This window comes from Xyrauchen texanus, chromosome 48 (assembly GCF_025860055.1).
Source record: "Xyrauchen texanus isolate HMW12.3.18 chromosome 48, RBS_HiC_50CHRs, whole genome shotgun sequence".
NCBI lineage: Eukaryota > Metazoa > Chordata > Actinopteri > Cypriniformes > Catostomidae > Xyrauchen > Xyrauchen texanus.
This window is the reverse complement of record NC_068323.1, coordinates 13,321,646-13,340,688: the sequence shown is the minus strand read 5'-3', so window position 1 is coordinate 13,340,688 and position 19,043 is coordinate 13,321,646. Positions and strand designations below refer to the sequence as shown.

Below are 19,043 nucleotides of genomic sequence, written 5' to 3'. Positions count from 1 at the left end.
TGTTTTGCATTTATACAATACGTTTCAAAAAGCTGAGCTAAATTGTGAATAGTCATGACTAATGGGCATTGTTGGTAAATCATTTAAATAAAACTCTCGTGATGCAAAATAATTTAGCACATTCATTAAAATGAATGATCTGGGTTCAGTACGAGTTAAACTCAAATGACAGCATGTTTAGCATAACGTTGATTATGGAGGAAAATAATTTAGACTCATCTCTAGTTTATTAAATGCAAAAATCTTAGTTACAGTAATGGATGTGAACAGGGCCAGTTCGTAAATGATACACACTCAAATGTTAAGTCAAAAGATGTAAACAATCTACATGTTAGCATGAGTTTAGCAGCCACGGGTCATGCATTTTAAGTCTAGGCCTTCTGTGTGATTCATGCCATTAAGAAAACACAGTTTCACAATGAATAAGATGCTGTATGCAAATCATACAATACGTGGCATTGTCAACTAGTATACAAAATTACATTTTAAAAACACGCCCACACACGAAAGCCAGAACTTAAAACAACATGAAATGCTCAAGCAAGCCTAATTTTAACTGCAGCATGACTGATTTGTGAAATGAACGTCTCCCAAACAAACATTAAAAAAATCATAATTTTTTATATGAATCTACCAAGGAGGTCTATAATACCTGGAAAAATCGATCTAATAATATTTGCGATTTAAAAGTTGCTTGCAATAAATTTAGTTTCGTCAGGGTACACGGTTATGCTGCGTTCCATGCAAGTTGGATGTGGGATATTCCCACTTGATATCTCCGACCATAAATGCATTCCATTCCCCGATATTCGGAACTACAACACTCCCGTTAGCTTAGCAGGGGTTTGACTCTCATTAGAGATGTCTCCTAGCAACCCAACTGACAATGCTGCAGTGCTAGCATTTGTGCTTCAGGTGTACGATTATCAGAAGAGATTATAATGTTTTATACACTTGTTTCTGCAGGCATTTGTTAAACAAGCTTTAATATCATGTAATGTGGAAACAAACTCATTTATCGATATTAATAAAGTGAATGTTTATCACTTACTTTGTATATCTCTCTGAGTGTCGACATGTTTGTGTGACATCATGCCCACAAACAGCATCTCGACGAAATCAGAGTTGAGAATTTCTGCACAAGCCTACAAGTTGTAATTCTGATTTGATATCTGAAGATGCATCCATTGCACTTTTCCTAGCAGGAAGTTGTAAAATCCGTCTTTCCAAGTTGAATGTAACACAGCACTACTTTCCAAAACTTGATCTGACACTGAATGCTCAAGCAGACTAATTTACACTTAGAAAACTCCTGATGTTGCTTTAACAATGCAAAAAACACTTACCAATTTACTGAAAATCAGTCCTCCTTTCCTGTTTAATAAATTAAGCAATCACACGGTCATGCAGAACATCTCGTGTTTTTAAATCCATAAGTAGCTCTTTCTCAACGGCAATAGCGGCAGTGATGACGATCTCGCACTCTTCGCTTTCAAATTACGTCACTTGTGATCGTAGTCAGTGTGATTGCGTCACTCAAGGCCAGCTCAAAGACCTCGACCGAGACATATCCTAAAGATCACACCCACCAAGAACAAATAAATCAATCTGATTGGCTGATGAATCTGACTTCAGTTGCTCATTCGTTTGCACTGTTGAGGGATTCTGGAGAAATTCTGAAGGCCTGACGGGGAGGAGCTCAGACTCACATGCTGCTTCAGCCAACAAGCTCGGCTTCAGGCATGTGATTTGTGAAACAGTTGTCACACTTTGCTTGTAAGCATCAAGGAATAAATTCTGGATGACTGGATAAACTTTGTTTTTCTCTATTTGTTTGTAGATTAATTAAGAGTGGAAAGCGATTAAAAATACATAGGCAAAAAGGTGATTGTGAATGAAAGGATGAAAAAGATGTATTTATTTGGCATGTTAGGCTGGCAGAGAAGGCTTTGAGAATTCGCCATTGGATGTTAGTGTGGTAATATCTTCAGACATAATAGATATAAGCTACACTGACCAATCAGCATCCTGGGGCCAGATTCATGAAATGCTCTTAAGAAATTTCTTCTTAACTACCATTTTCTTCTTAATTTCTAACTTTAGAAAAAAAGTTAAGAATACTTCTTAAGAAAGAACTTATCTATATTTTTAAGATTGTTCTAAGAAAAAAAAGAAGCATTCAAATTCTCTTAAAAATCATTGTAAATAACATCTTAAAGTTAGGATATCCTCACAGTTGTCTTTAATTCTAAATGTTAAGATGTTTAATGGATTGACTGGGTTGTTTTTAATGTGATGCATTCTGTCATGTCGCGTCAGAAGTCGCAATGGCTGTTTATGTAGAACAAATCCCTATCGGAGTTGGCCACAGCGGAGACAGGCTCCACCACCCTTTCCCATTTACCCGCCTCATAATTTCCGATGTGATATAATTATCAAGCTTTTTCTACTAAAGGTATTGTTTCTCTTTCTTTCCTCCATGCCAAATTAAAAGTTATCAAATAGTTAGCAGCAAGTAAATTCTCCTATGATGGTTAATGTCATTAAACTAACACATCTCATGCACTTTACATAAAAACTAAATTATCGTGATGTGCTTGCTATATAAAAAAAAAAAAGTTAAAAGATACAGTACTCAGTCAGCTAAATCCAGGCTTTGGGCATCACTAACTCTGATAACAGGCTGCATTATTGGGACAAGATGTTTGATGTAGGGGCCAGATATCCCCTCAGCATTGTGACATAGATCACAGCACCAGCCAGCAACGACTCTGGCTTTTCTAGCTCCATACCGTGACCACAGGGGAGCTGTTCCGCTCTGCACATCAGTGCGGGTCTCCTCGCCACTGTCGTTTCATCTCCATGGACAGTCTCCCAGGCCGACATGAATAAGTAACCGCAGACATGAGCTGAGCTTTGATGTGCCGTGTGCCGTTAGCAGTTAGCCGGGCTGGATGAAGGGGGCTTGCTAGATGGTGGGCTAATACACCTCTGTGGCCTGTGGGCAGGTCTATTGTCCTGGTGGAGGGGATTACACCGGTGGGAGAGGGGCAGGACAATGTGACCCTCCTGAGAAGGAGGAGCACCAAGATTCCTTGCTATTCAGCAGGGTGGTTAACTTCTCACTAACTCAATTACCTCAGCCGAGAAGCGGTAGAGGGCCTGTTATGAAGAGAAAGACTCAACACCTGAGAATGAGGGAGAGAAAGGGAGTTGGACTGCAAGTTATCTATCACTATAAATATTGTTTTTATAGTGATAGACAACAATTATAGGATAAGAAAGAGTGTATATTCAAACTGACGTAAGGGATAAAAGCAAAAAAGGTACAAAATTATCTTGAAGGGTGAGGTGAATTTTGTTGTGTCTGTGCCACTAGCGTCACCAAAAGTAATGGCAAAAATGGTTTTCCAACAGGTTTCTGAATACTCCCCTGTCTGTCATTGGTCGAACAAACAGATACAGTAGTCCTATCCTTTAAGTGGAAGAAGGAAGAAAATTACTTAAAGTAAAGAACAGATCAAGAAGAAAATGTGCCCAATAACAGACCCTTGAGGCACTCCCCTAGAAAAAACACAGTACGACAGAGCCAAATGAAACAGACATGGATATGAATCTTCAGCCACAGAGCATGTTAAATCACAGAAATATTGGTACCAACAGGCCAGACTATGTGACTGTTATGTGTAAAGACATCCAAGAGCAGAGAAGCTAGCTTAAGACTCTTTATTGCCATCAGTAGAGCTCTCCTACACCCACTACCCTTAGTGCCTTACTAGCCCGGCTCTCTGTTAACTGTATTGATCTTGACAAAAAGGAGGGGTGGGCTTTTTCTGTACTTATATTGTTACATAGCCTATTCACTTGTCTCTTCTCTCCGACCCCTTCATCTCACTCATCAAGGTTAAAGAACTCTCCAGAATGAGGAAAAGAAGGCTATGGTGGTACTTAAGGTTTGTGGTGGTAGAAAGTGAGAGGGGGGATTGTCAAAGTGATCTTATCTATCTTCATGAAAGTGACCGCCTCAGGGTGCCACTGCAAAGAGCGTAAAAGAGAAGATCGGATGTGGAAGGGGGTGTTCACACAGGACACGTTTGTGTGTTAAAAACAGACAGAGCACAATAAAAGGCATATTACCTCAATAGACAAAAAAAAAAAAAAAAAAAAACAAGATTCATCTGATTGGTCCATTGTTTTAAAGTTGACATTTATCCAGTGTGCTTTTTTTTACTTGACAAGGTGTTTTCATGATGCATTTAGTATTTTTTTAATAATTAAAAAGGTTTACTAAATTAATAGTACATTTACATTAAATGAAAACAGGCCTAAGAATAGCTGTTTTACAACAGTTACAAAATAGCGCAGATGAGCACAAGAACGCGTCCTGTGTAAACAACATCAGAGTTTTGTGGCTTTTAGTCTTAATATCTGCTTTGAGGTCATGTATTCACTAGTGTACTACTAAACATTGACAAAATTCAATTCAAATTTCAAAGACTTTCACTTTAGGGAAAACAGACAAAAACATCTTGCACTCACTTATTTTGTTATATCAAATGCTCCCTAGAACGAGGAATCTCCATTCCCAATATCACCTACTACTGACTAACAAATCGCAACTAACAAATCATGCCCATGGTTGTAAAGTAAACTAAAGGCTTTTGGCTTTAAAAAAAGGATGATCCTTTTGATATGTCCCGCCCCAAATAAAAATCTATAAATTCACTTCTTGAGGTTCAGAACTATTTTGATTTAATTGAAGTGCATTTGATCTATTATGCAGACCAGGCACTAAACAAAAGGCTATTCTGGGCCCTGGGAAGCTTGCTACAACCCCACGCCGAATTAACATGCTGTATGTTTCCTTCATTGTGCTGGGTGATTGCCCAAATGCATCTTCTTGCTCAGCTAATTAAGTGAGACTCTTCTTTGTCTTGCTGTACTCTGAGAGCCTCTGAATAGTGGCGGGAGAATGGCGAAGAGAGGGATTGCCTGTGCCTGTGCTTGTTTATCAAAAGAATGGGGCTTATTGCAGGACAAATGTGCCATAAAGGAGTGTAAACGGCACAAGGTGGGTGGGGAGAGGCTGAAAGACTGTGACACAGTGGCGGAGTTTGTAATACGCCTTTAACAAGATGGCACGTTCTATTGAAGACAAATTCAGGGGAGAGGCAGGGTCTATATTCGCTAATGGTATGTATGTATAGGGCCATAAATGTGTATTCAGGCGGGTGAGCGCTACGGCAGGGTGAAAAACAAACTTGCAATTAAAACTAATGAGCATTCTATGGGAGTTAAAACAAACAGGCACACAACTAAAAATAATTGCTCTTCTCTTCTTTTTTTACCAAATATTTAGGCATTCTAGAACTATGCTCATCCATCATACGCTATGCATTTTTCCTCCATTGACAGATATGTGACATTTACATATGCAGAGTTTGCTCTGCATTTAAGGCAATGCATTTTAATTTGCACCATACAGACCGTAACCACCAAAGACATCGAGGGGGGCACATACCCCCAATTTTAAGATTGTCGACCAATGTCATTTTCAAATGTTGATTGAAAAATGTGGTTAATTTGGCCAGCCAAATCAAAAATGGTAACATCTATCTGTCTGTCTATCTATCTATCTATCTATCTATCTATCTATCTATCTATCTATCTATCTATCTATCTATCTATCTATCTATCTATCTATCTATCTATCTATCTATGATCAAAATATATGATGAAATGAATATATGTGTCAATATTTGGTCCAGTCTATCCAACTGTGTGTCTGTGCGTGTGTGTGCCCAACTCCTACCGGTTAGCTTGATAATTTGCAGAATCTAAGAACGTTGGTCTAGAACTAGACAATGGCCCCAATGTGACCAAAATTAGTGTCAGGGTCTTTTCTTGCTGCCCACCCTGTCTCTGTCTGAAGGTGGCTGGTGTGTACATATGAGTGCAGGTCTGTCTGTGTGCACACACCAAATAAAGGAGTTGTGTGTATCCATTGTCCGAGTACACAATCCCAGTGTATATATTAGCAAAGTGACTTGACCCTGGCAGACTCGGGCCACTGTTTTGCCCCATTGCTGGGTCGTGGGAAAAAGAGGAGACCTCCTTTCACAGCTGCTCTGGCCGTTGCATTGAACCAATGGAGGTGCGGACACTGCCACCCCCCTCCCAGTTGGTCCCATTCACTTCGCAGCCTGCTGCCTTTTCATAACATCCCCCTAAACCGCCCTCCCTCTCTCTCTCTCGCTCTCTCTCTCTCTCTCACTCCCCCCCCATCTTCATAAATATACTTTACTATTGAAGCAGTGTTTCGCATTGCAATGTCATAGAGGCCTTACTCAGCTTGGCTAGCTATTCTCTTGTTGAGTGAATCAATCACACGTCACCAGTAGACAGTAGCTTCTTTAAAGAGTCCACTGTGAGAAAAATTGTATTGGCTTTTGATAGAGAAAACATCAATTAATTTTCTCCATCAGTCAGAAAATACAAATATAGACTTTCATTTATGTTAGCATATGCTAGCATTACCAGCACCCCTCAGCCTCATTTTCTGCATTCATTTGAAGAGATTTATTTCCTATCAAGGTGTATAATGCAGTAGTATAAAGCAAGCTATGGAGCCTTGTTTTTTTAAATCAAATCTATTAAGAATTTGCATTTCTTTTTCAAAGGACCAGAGGCTTTCAAGCAAATGAAAACTATCATGAGTAATATATCTACAATTTGGTTTGGATCACTGCCTTCTATTAGCAAGCCTGAGAAAACCACTGCATAAATCTCATGATAAACTGTTGCTTTGAAACTTTCAGCCAGTTCAATTCAATTCACAAAAAAATCATAGTTTATGATGATAAAATTCTATTAATGAACAAATCCTTGTTATGCTCATACAACCAATATAATCAGCAAATACAAAATGAGTGGTCAACCACTATTTTTTTTTAATGGCTGATACCAATATATGATTGAATAAAATATAATGATAACAATCAGGATATACGTAAAATTGCTTAAATTAAATGTGCATTTTACGCAATATTTATTCAAAATTATTTAAAATATATTGGAAAACTGATCATTTTCATTATCCATTGATAAAGCTTTTTGTAGATTTTTTTTTAAATACAAAAGAAGAACTAACACTTATAAAAAAACCTGTTAATTATCTATCACTAGTTATAATGTCCTCTCATCATCTTTGAGTATTATGATCTTCATGTATATCATCATATCAGATGTTAATTTGCATATCATTTGTATGAAATGGTGAAACTGTAAGATATCATACAACTTGGCTCGTACAAAAAGGTGTGAAAAACTTTTAGACCAACCAATCAACAATCCAAATTTCAAATCAATAAAATACAGGGAAACATTTTTTGCTAGTCTCTGTGAACAAATTTCATATTTATTTATGCAATGTAAATGAAGAATGTATGTAAATAACCTGTAATATACTTCCTTTGTCTCGTTTCAAACCTGATGTTTTCTTTATTCTGTGGTACACAAAAGTTATCCATCAAATTCAAGGTAAGGTTTAGGGTCTGGATCAGGGTTATGTTTATGGTTTTAGTTTTGGAGTTCAACTTTGATTTATTTAATGAATTTTCTATGGGAGTACAACAAATATATTGTATGAGCCAACTCGTACGATTTCTAATGATTTCACCATCCTGTACTATTATTACGACCTGTCATAAAACTAGGTTGAAAGAACTTGATTTAGAGAACTAACAATGGGGAATTTCTATGCACTTTATCCATAAAAACTGATCTGATGTGAAAAATCATCATAGCACTGGTTCTACAGATACAAGTCTGCCGTATACAAGTTCTAACTGAATATCAATAATTCCTGATACATTTTCAAAGCAATGCACTAACAGCGCAATCTTCTGTGGCATTTACAAATGGAAATGGTTCAAGTCAACAGACAGCACATCTTGATATTCAGTCCTATAGATTTTTGTGTGCACGAGTGTGTGTTACAGAGAATTTGTTTATGTATGCTGCCTCCTCGGTCTCCTACGTGCATCATTTCAGAAAGTCTGCCTCACACTGAACTATCGAACCTTGCGTGTATGATATTGACTTCCTCTATGAATGTGGGGGCTCGTCCGGGTATGGAAAAAGGTAGAAAAAGCATTGGATGTGGGTGTGTGTGTGTGTGTGTGTGGGGGCACATAGCCACAGGGTGCTTAGTCCCCTCTAATCCTCTGTCTCTGATTCTTCAATTCAATTCTTCCTCTGGGCGAACGTGATCTAGAACTAGGCCAATGTCACAGACTTGTTTTTCTAACATAAAGGAAGGGGAAAAAAGACTCTCCCTCTCTGTTCCTCCACTTTCCCTTCTCAAGCTTCTTCTCACCCCAAAGATTTGTTGCGACTTTAGATGCCCTCTGCACTGTTAGCTTGTTAGAAACATGGTTCCAGCAGAGTGTAGAATAGTAAATATCCCATGCGTGTGTTCCATAGGCAAATTAATAATTAAAAAAACTAACATTATAAATCTTTAAAGAAAGAACTACCTGGAGCTTTGAGGTTGTTAATCAATGGTAAATGTTTCTGTTGAAGCCATCAGTCTGCGCTATTTCAACTTAATTTGTTAAATATCTAGTTTAAAGCTGAATTTCTGAACTACACAACCCATGATCCTGAAGAGCTCCACCAATTAAAGAAACTTGGCCAACAAAGCGCGCCAAACAAGATGATGCACCCATGATGCACTGTGTGTGTAGGTCTTCCTACACTCTCAAACAACTTTTATATTTGCAAATGGCTGATGTTTTGAAATACAATTAAAATATATTGTTTCTATACTTATAATCAGTAAATTTAAATCAATAGTTTATATTTTTCCATCGTTAATTTGAATACTTCACTCACATTGCTTCATGGGATTGTAGTCCATGCCCTCATGAAAGATATTTAGCATGCAGTCTAGCATCCCTGTCTTTTTGTACAATTCTCAAATACTTTTTTGCTTAAAATCAAAGTTTGTAATGGTGTGATTCACCTCTGAGCTGGCTGGTTTCGTTCATCACTTAGAACTCTTTTAAGAATGATTTTAGGAAACCCTTATGTAAAAAATGAATGGGAAAAATACTTTGGGAACCAAGACGGCTGAAAAAGTGTGTGGGAACTGTTGTGCTCTATTAGTGTAGAATGCTGTTCAATGACTCACAAGCAGCCTAGATCTAGTCAGTTTCCATGAGATGTAATAGATGAAATGGTTCTCTCTTTGTCAGAAAGATCTCTAACACAAAAGACAGGTCTGCTATAATAAACTTAACAAAGGCTAAAGAGTGTTTCAGGGAAGTATTCTGAAAGCACAAAGACTTCCACACTCTATATATTCTTAATTTTCTCAGTATGATACAATATGAAATTATATGAACTGTGATTTCTGACTTGCGCCACACTGCCTTCACTAGAGTGCCATAAAATGAGGCTACTTTCTTGTGTGGCGGTGTTAGTGGTCTGAATACACTGCGTGGGAGAGAGTGGGTGAGTTTGAGAATTTCACATTAAGGCAAGAGGAGAAAGAAAAAAAGGTGCTCATTTCTTTTTCAATCTGTGTTTCACAATGCATGTGTGCCTGGAGAATTGCAGCTAAAGTTCACATGGGGGAGGGAAGGTACCTGCCCCCATCTTGCAAAACCCACAAGAGTTGGGAATGGGGGGGTTGGAAAAAGACAGAATGAAAAAAGTGCCATTAGAAAGAGAGAGGGGTGTGAGTCTGAAGAGGGTTAGAGAAAGGGCTTTATGTGCGTGTGTGTGTGTGTGTGTGGGGGGGGGTGAAGGAGTAAGAGAAAAAGAGGGAGGGAGGGAAGAGAATTAGGAAGGTGAAGGACTGAACCACCCTAATAGCCTTTCCACATGAGCACACCTTATATACACACACATTACAAGGACTGCTGCAATATTTTAAAGGGATAAGTATCTGAACAAAAGAATTAAAATACAGATCACACAAATGGCCTTTGCATCTCTTGTCCGGCAACAGTGTGGAAACAAATTGGATCAGAGCATTAAATGGAGAGGACTTAGCTAGGGAATGAGTAAAGGGCTATACTGTCATGATCAGTGTTGGTAAATCACTCAAAAAAGCAATCCACTTCAACTTACTACTTACGTCTCTAAAATTTTACTCAGATTCATTAACAGTCAAAATTAATTTCCAATTGGAAAAGTAATCACATTACTAATTATTTTACTTTTAAGTTCCTTTCTAAAACACTTTTTACAGAAACTTTTTTCGCATTCAACAAATTCGAATTGTATTGTCATGACGTCCACTCTTCAGCTCTCACACAAACTTAAACAGACACATACACAGTATGCGTTAAACATATTATTTAAATCCAAGAAGAAAATTCCAGAACACCGGAGATGGACACGATAGCATTCAAACTGTGTTAGATCTTAGCAGAACGCCCACATGCAGAATACTATATAAAATGCATCCTATACTAGCTTTTATATCCTTGTTCCAGGGTAACACATAAACATAAATTTGAGCTGTGAAATGAACATGTAAGCCAACGCTTCGCAGGGTACTGCTCTTACTGGAGTCATGTGATTTAAGTCTGCTTTACTCCTTACCACCAATGAGCAAGGGCAAACGCTGTTGCCATAGTAATCCCTCCTATGTTTGCTACCTAGCATTTTTGGGGTAAAAAGAAACCTTTTTTTATGCCACACGATCGCCAGGTTGCCATGAAAAATATCAGACCAAAATGTTTTATATAAATCCTCAATATAAATGCTCAATTCAAACACACAGAGGCTTAAATTGACAGATGAATATTAAACAACATCATATACACTTATTTTCTACAAACTGATATTATTATTATACGTTAAGAAGAATATCAGAATATGCACATTAACGTTTTATTGTTTGCCCATAAGGTGCACATACAAAACCACCTACAGGTCATGTAATGTATACGGACAGAGAACCTGTTACACATTTTACTGTTAAACAGGTCTGCATGCAACCTCATGCAGAGTGAAAGTCAAGGTCATATTGAGAGCGCATGACAATGCCTTAGGGGCCACACCACTCACCTGAGCTCTGTGGTCATTTGATTGCATGTTTTATCATTCACTTGCAGCATCTCAGTCTCCACCTGCAAAATAATAAAATATCACATCTTAGTAGATTCAACACATATTAAATTGTTAATGTAAATACTGGGAAATATAACCAAACATACAACGTTTTGTAGGCTATAGCTTTTAGTAGGGTCGGTTGTCTTAATGCTCGAATTTAGCTGATCTTTCATTTTTGTGAGGCCCAAGTTCAGATGACCAAGCAACCAAAGAGTAGCTATAAATAGTAACAGTTTTCAAACATGCACTTTTTTTTTTTTTTTTTTTTTTCAGATATGCATCCTGCATGAACTCAGTAGAGGAACTTAGAGGGCCACCTGAATTCAAGTTCAACAGCACTTCTTTAGTCATGAGGAGTCAGAACATAACATGATAATCATGCAGGACTCAAAATAAATAAAGCAATAAATAGAATTCAATTTAAGTTTGCAGCTTGTTATGCAAGAGGATCCCATATAAATATGTTTACATAACCTCTAAAAAGCAAAGCTGGTTCTTTGTGATCCCAGAATTAATAAATGAAGTAATTCTCGGTGGGGAGGGGGTTGCAATTTCTCACACATGCCATATTTCAAATACAGATAGGAAAACAAACATACATGGTAAGCATATATAAGAAACGATTCATGTTAAATGAGAAACAAGACTTCGTAAATGCTTCTCAAAAAATAATTGACTAGATGGATGACTGGTTGAAAAAAAAGGTCGGTTTCAGAGAGTTAAAAAAACATCTTTCTTCCGTACTGTCCTCAATTGATAGCATTATAAAAGCTTTATGAATACATATACAAATGCATTTGATGTTTGACTCACGCGGAAATGTAGCTAACGTTCATTTTTAAGATTTGCGCAAGACTTTGGGACAACAAAACTTTAGAGAGACAAACTAACATAAAAAGAAAATGTAATAGGCTATTCCTAATCTTACACGTCTGTGGGAAATTCTACATATATGTTGTGATTTTTTTTTTAAGAATGAAAGCTTAACAAAACTTCTTACATTAAGATAACAGAATAAAACGTTTACATCATAGTTAATTTCGCCGACACTTCGGCTGTGCGTCAATATCTAATAAGCGACCTACATAGACAGCATATGGGGCATCACAGGCTCTGAATCAGTTCCGCGTTTTTGGCGCGAGTTTGATAACAGTGTTGGACATTAGGGGCTGTCTGGGTGGGATGCTGAGAAGATTTTGAGACACAACCGTCGTGTAATGTTGACAAAATCAACTACAACAACACTAAAGCAGTAAAAAAAAAAAATTGTCTAGTGTATGTAGAGCCTATGATGTGGACTAAAGCAAATAGCCGGTTAAAGCAAATAATAGTAATAATAATAATAATAGCATAATAATAGTAATAATAATATCAATAGCCTAATAATAATAATAATAGCCCAAAAATAGCCTAATAATAATAACAATAGCCTAATAATAATAACAACAACAACAATAATAATAACAAATTCAAACAAAATAAAAATAAAAAACACTTTAGAGAGGCCTAACAAAACCCTTTCTTTTAATATGAATAAATGTGGCTATTTTAAAACTTGCCTGGTGTAAACTTTTCTGTGTGACCGTAAGACGTAGACATTTCATTTTTGTCATGATTATCATTAGATATCCCGCAGGAAATAACGTGTAAGCAATATTCTGATATGGCGTTTTGCCAAGGCCTCCTTCATCCTGACTAATATTCAGCCTCACAGATAGCCCGATTTAAAAAAAGAAAACCTTGAAATCTGCGGTGTATGTAAAATATTTTCATATGCAGTATTGGGGCCCTTTTAAATCCGCCAATGTATGAGTCCGAATAAAGGATGATTTTCGTTCCCATTTCATTGCTTGGATCAGAGGCCGTTGCTAAGATACCACACTCAGAATTCATAAGTTCAGAGGAGAAATGATTGACATTTGCTTTTTGAGGTAAAAATGAAAACGGAATAATAATAGATAAAAAAGTCACATTTTATCGTGAGTTACAGTACCTATTTGAAACCTAATCTATTTGAATGAAATGCATGACAGCAGAGTGCAAATATAATGAGGCACAAAAAATATGGATATGTAGAATAAATGTAATGCTTTATATGTGCTTAAATAATAGAACTTGACACATGCACTAACCCCAATTTTAATAATGAAACAACTCTTCTATACATATTGACACTTTTGTGCTTTCTCAACCACTGCTGCAGTGAATATGAATTATAAGGTTGTCAACATTGGAAAAGAATAGAGATACAGTATGCACAAGGGATTGATATTTACCAATAGATTAGACAACAATTGCTGGTCTATTCTATGACAAATTGGATTTGTTCACAAAAGATGATGATTCAGAATGGGCAGTTCATCAAAACAAAGCAGTGATTAGTCAGTGGGAAAACAACTACATTTTATTAGCACTTTCCGACTGTAAATTAGCTGCTTCTTTTATTTTAGACAATGATGAAACTGAAACACCCTCAAAAGCCATTTCGCCATTCAATCACAATCCTTTGAGAATCAAAATGCCACAGTAGCAAATTGTGAGGCCTCTCCAGTACCACAGTACCACTGTGCATCTTGACATCACAGCACAGATGCAAAGTACTGGAACACCAGATTCAAAAAATTAAATAAATATATTATTTAATATACTTGAGAAATTTCCTCAAATTAGCAAATAAATATGACAAGGTTTTCTACTTTAGGATTGATGCACGATGATGCATTATAAAGATAACAAACAATATTGAATAATATCACTTATAAACTAGAGTATTAATGTTTACATGTTTGAATTGAGTAAAAAAAAGTAGAATTGACTTAATATTTTAAATTCACGGTTTAATCTTTTCTGCTATATTTACTAAACCAAAAAATAGATTCATTGATTACAGTACACTCAAATGAATAATACTGATAATGTATGTTGTTTCCTCTTATAGATATGGTGATGGTATTATTAGAACAAAATGTAGGCAATCTAGCACAAACTAATTCGTTTAGGTCGCATTGAAATATACCCACCCCCTCCACAGCCCCCTTTTCTCACATATTTTTAATCTGTAATGAAATTGAGATGCAGAGTTCGTTACATTTAATTCAGATTAGTATTAGAAGTAGACAATGGCAGTGATGCATATGCCAGGTGCTAAGACAAGACTCCATCTGCTGGGGCCCCAACACAGGACCAGACACATATTAATGTGGGAAAATGTCTGGGGCGCCTCTCAGACAGACCTCTTGCTGCACCTCAGACTCTTTTTGTGTCATGCATCTATTCTGTGCCCACCCCCATCTACTTCAACATCTTAAAATTAGTGAGACTACACAAAAAAAAAAAAAAAAAAAAAAAAATATATATATATATATATATATATATATATATATATATATATATATATATATATATATATATATGGATATGGAACTAAAGCAATCAGCATTTACAGACACTATTACAGGTGAAAGAAGTGATGTCACTGATTCAAAATACGCTTTAAAAGAAATATATTGTAAACCTCATTAAACACATTAAGCGAATGTGCCATGTTGTAACAAATCTCATGTAACTCCGACAGCAAAATACTCAGAAAAGGTTGTGCAGATGGAGATTTGAATACTCCACTTTTTGGGTCAAAGAACATAAAATCACACTAGACTTAAATAAGACTATGGAGAGTTTCGAGGATATCCGTTTAGAGATTAAATGAAATGAATAGATTATAAAGAGAAAGATTTTGTCTCAAATTGCCATAGCTCACATAAAGAAGCCAATGTCTCAAATTCATTTAACTGAAGTATTCACACTCCATGATCATATTGGTCAAAGGCAATACAAAAATGTTACTTGTAAAACCATAGCTAAAGGCCTATGACAGACACAGGCCTATAAATAAGGGTTTTTTTGATCAGACGCATCAGCCTGTGTGGTCAACTATAGTCTTATTCTGAGTGACACATTTGTGCAGAAAGCAACAGTATAATGATGTCATAAGTAGCCCATTTAAAATAGCATTGTTATATTTCATTGATGTCACAAATGGCATTCCACTGACCAACAGAATTTAGATTAAAAAAAAAAAATTATAATTTAAATCTAGAAAGCATGCACCAATAATGCCCTTTAGATTTAGATTCAGATTGAATGTTAGTATTTTAAACCAAAACACATCCTGTCCCTTATTCCACAATGACAGGTGTACAAAAAAGAGGCCAGTTCTTTTTGTAGTCAGAATAACCAATATAAACCATTTTTGGTTAGCCTATTCAATAATAAAGAATACACATATTATTGCCTATAGTTAGTACTAAAAGAGTGTTGAACCACACACACCTCAAAGGTTTGACTAGGCTTTCCTATGTTATATGACGACCACGTGACCCATAAGATCCGACCAATCGGTTGCAACACCTCGATTAATCGATTCCTGTCATCCCATATTCATAATCATAGATCAACATCATCACGTCTATGATGGAATGTTGCCCGACACAAACACACTTCAGAGTATGAACACAAGTCCCCATCTACCTGAATATCACTTAGGAAATGTCCACGTCTGCCAACGTACTAAGGGGCTGTTCACACCAAACGCATTTTCTGCGCTGTCCTCTCTGTTTTCGTGTGTAAATATACGCTAGACGGACGTCGCTGTTTTTCAGGCTCTCAAGTTGAAAAGACACCTGCGTTCTCTTCAATTCGTTGCGTCTAGCGTTTTAGGGTAACAACACGTTCGGTGTGAACGGCCCCTAGCGCGTCCCCATATGCAGCTCGAGCCAGATTCCAGCATGACCGAGAATAGCGATGATTCAAATCCACGTCGTCCACATAAGCTCGTTGTATTTATTCCAAGTCACCCAAACCAATGAAAACCATTGACACAACGCGAACCGCATGCCTACCTGACTGGATGCTCTTTGTAGTGGACGTATCGCCGTCTCCCCATACCCCCGGCGCTCCAGACCATCGCATCCTCCTGCTTTCCACCCTTCTTCCCATTCAAAGCGCTCCGAAGTCTTTGGAATTAGTTTATACATTCGGTTCTCTAGCTTTATGATATCGCATAAACTCATACAGCTAGATAACCAAAGAGAAAAACTAACCCATGTCTCTTAAAGGGACCGCCGCGTACGCCAGATGCAGCTTCTGTTGTGGTCACATGGAGCTATTGCATTCGCTGGTGTTTGTGCAGCACCGATACAGTCTCATTCTTTCACACACACACACACACACACACACACACACATACACATACACACACACACACACACACACACACACACACACACACACGCGCGCGGCTAAAAAGACGCTTTCTATATTTATAACGGCTTATGTGGGCTACATTTTATAATGCACAGCCCATGCATTTGGAGGTCCAATATATCACAATCGCTCGAACGCCACTGTCAAGTTGAGTGTTAAACACGCGCGCGCGCACACACACACACACACACACACGCGCGCGCGCGCGCGTTGGTGGCTATCCTTATGAGGACTCTCCATAGACATCATTATTTTTATATTTTAAGAGCTATAGATTCTGTCCCCTAACCCTAGCCCTAAAAAAACTTTCTGCATTTTTACATTTTCAAAAAACATAGTAGGTTTTTGAGCGATTTGAATTATGGGGACACTAGAAATGTCCTCATAAAACACATTTATAGCATAATATCCTTGTAATTACCAGTTTGTAACCTAAAAAAGTGTCTTTGTAAACCACCTAAACACACACACACAAACACACACACACACACACACACTCACACACATCTATATTGAATGCAGTTGGCCTAGCAACGTCGGAGCTTAGGATGTTTAAGTCTAAAAATATTAATAGAAACATAATATCAACATCCACCACGAAATCTGCCTGTTACAACAGAATGGTTGGTTTAATGAGCACAGAATGCTTTACAAATCTCTCGAATTGAGCACCAAATGTCCGTGTGTGTCTGGGTTGTCATTTACACATGGCACACTGTCAATTAAAGCTCCTGTTTAATTCTTCCCATTCTGTTTTAAAAGTAGTTATATGGGGGAAATCCTTTAAATAATCTCCGTTTTATATGGGGGAGAAATCAAATCTAATGCACAATTCTGCATATTGTAGGCTATATCTACACCCTCAAGGATGCATCCGAATATTCAGGCCCACACTTTAAGTGTCTATCACTGACACACAGTAGGCTACAAATAGTAATTTATTACACTGAAAAAAATAGGCCTATTGAAATGCTTTTCATCCAGTAATATTCCAAAACTTGAATATGTTGTACTCCTAAAGATATGCTTTGAATTGTAAACACTATATCAAACAGGCACCCACTTTCTGATTTGCCTATATGACTAAATCACATAAATCAGTGAACACAATTTATATGCAAGTCTTATACTAACATTAAGACTGAGAATGTGGCACCTGATTCAACCTTTAAAATTAGAAAATAAAATAAAAAGAATACAGACTATAGCGGTTTCAAAGAAAGTCAGGCTTAAGCAACACAAGGTAACTATCTATCACCGTTTAATGCCATGTAAAGTGGTACTCACAATTGAAATTTCCCGAAGTAGGCTACTTCTCTCCTTCTTCCCAAATGTTCACCTACTCAAAATCTAAACAAAACATCCACTTCAATAACCACTGGAGCTCATTTCGATGTTTTGTTTCTGTCTTTTCGATTCCTTCTGCTAAAGAAAAGCACGTAAAATCAAATGATGATCTGTTTATACGGCTATAAAGCAAGTACGAGTAAGCGCGAGCTCCGGCAGCGACACTGACGAGGCGAACGCGAGACATTGAACTGAGGGGCTCCTCTGGGCAGGGCCGCCGGGGTCACGCCGCCAACAGAACTGTGATGTCACCAGCATTAACCATTAATGCTCATTGATACACATGGCTGCGCAGGGCTGAGACACCCGGAGACGCGCCCGTGACCGTGCACTATTCTCAGGATCTCTAAAGACTGATGCTTAAGCTAAATCTGACCTCTGTAACCTGAAATTGGGCGTAAACGTATAAAATCCCTAATACATGTAAAATAAGAACTATTTAAGCAAACATTCAGGAAGCTTGTACACATGTAGGTTATGTTAAGTACACAAATACTGTGTCACTTTCGATTGGTGTTTGTTATTGGTTGCTCTATATATGCTCTATATTTTCATCTGGGAAAAAATCACAATCTAATAAACATCTACTAAACATCTAAAAAGATCAGATTTACAAACATTCTACATCATAAACATCTCAAAGAGATCTACTGAAGGTCTTATTGACATGCATCGTATAGATGTATGAGCAAACAACGTAAAGAAATACGTCTTCCAGATGTATATATCAAATAGACATCTGGGTGATACTTGTGGTATCGGGGTTTTAATGGTTTACATTTTTTAAATTCATTTTAAACTTTTAGATTTTACGAGATCTTTCGCATACTGATAACGCACACACATGCTGCACCATTTATTTGCTTGCATTTATTTGTATCAATTATGTCTATTGTATGAATGCAAGATAATCAAAGTCTAAATCCAGTTTGTGTTTCTGAATTAGTGAGAATGTCAGTAAAGTCACAATGCATTTGTTTATGAGGTGCAGAGTAAAAGTGATTCCTCAGTTGTGGTCGAATAAAACGTTTTATTGGTGTGGCTTGCAACGTTAAACTCGTTAAACTCGTTTAGCTACATTATGTGCAGAGCACGAGAGCAGAAAATAGTCAATTCTTTTTTTTACATTTCCCCCTTGTGTGTAGAATCGATAGGTTACACCTTAGACTTTATATTTCACGTGAAAGTTGCAGATTTAAATACTTCAAATAATACGAGTGAGGGCAACAGAGAGAGAAAGAGACATAAATTAACACAATTATTACAATTCTGTAAACCACGAAGGCAATATTAAACACCTCAAAGTA

At 37.2% G+C, this 19,043-nt stretch overlaps 1 long non-coding RNA gene across 4 annotated transcripts in view; it reads right to left on the bottom strand.

Moving 5' to 3' along the window:
• LOC127639939 (uncharacterized) overlaps positions 1-19,043 on the bottom strand; it is a 44,654-nt gene that overhangs the window by 21,093 nt on the left and 4,518 nt on the right. For 2 of the 4 annotated variants that reach the window (XR_007970030.1, XR_007970029.1), the window contains one exon: positions 11,083-11,144. This is a non-coding gene — a long non-coding RNA (uncharacterized LOC127639939). Of the gene's footprint in view, positions 1-11,082; positions 11,145-16,025; positions 16,152-17,676; positions 17,914-19,043 lie in introns of those variants that run through there. The other 2 variants (XR_007970027.1, XR_007970028.1) reach the window with 2 other exon arrangements.